Source organism: Octopus bimaculoides, chromosome 14, assembly GCF_001194135.2.
Source record: "Octopus bimaculoides isolate UCB-OBI-ISO-001 chromosome 14, ASM119413v2, whole genome shotgun sequence".
In the NCBI taxonomy this organism is placed as follows: domain Eukaryota; kingdom Metazoa; phylum Mollusca; class Cephalopoda; order Octopoda; family Octopodidae; genus Octopus; species Octopus bimaculoides.
The window spans coordinates 40657329-40658042 of NC_068994.1; the positions used below are offsets into that span (position 1 = coordinate 40657329).

At 27.6% G+C, this 714-nt stretch overlaps 1 protein-coding gene across 6 annotated transcripts in view; it reads right to left on the reverse strand.

Annotated features, from left to right (window-relative positions):
• The window catches only part of LOC106872383 (protocadherin beta-15), a 259461-nt gene that overhangs the window by 231169 nt on the left and 27578 nt on the right, over window positions 1-714 (reverse strand). The gene's annotated exons all lie outside the window — the stretch shown is intronic.

Consider the following 714-nt stretch of genomic DNA (forward strand, 5'->3'; position numbering starts at 1 on the left):
ATATATATATAGATAGATAGATAGATAGATAGATATAGATATAGATATGTACATGTATACATACATATAGGTATATATATATATCTATCTATCTATCTATCTATCTACCTACCTATATATATATACACACATACTCCCCTATACACACAGCTATATTCACATGAATGAATATCCATACACATATACCGGCAACATAGTTTGTTTACAGAATATCAATGCTTTCAGAGTTTGTTTTTACACTTTTTCACATTAATTTATATTATTTTTGACTTTTCAATTTTGACGAAATAGTTGACACAAGAAAAATAATAGAATACACCTTGAGGGTGAAATGAGTTTCTGTCTTGGTCTCAAGAAAAGACAGCTCATCATGCTGTATTTATCTCAACAGTTGATAACAGGTAATAATGTTGAGAAATTAGATAAGATGCACTGTGTGGAACTTATGCCCGCTTCACAAAATAAAGCGATACATTTCTCATATGTACATATAGAACACTACCTGTGTGGGTGGGTATATAAATATATATATTTGTGTGTGTATATACATTTATATACATATGTGTGTACATGTGCATGTGTGTGCATATAGGCATGTACATACATTCACACATGTGTATATATGTGTGTGTATACATATAATATTATATATATATATACACATACACACATATATATGTATATATATGTATATATATATATATATATATATAT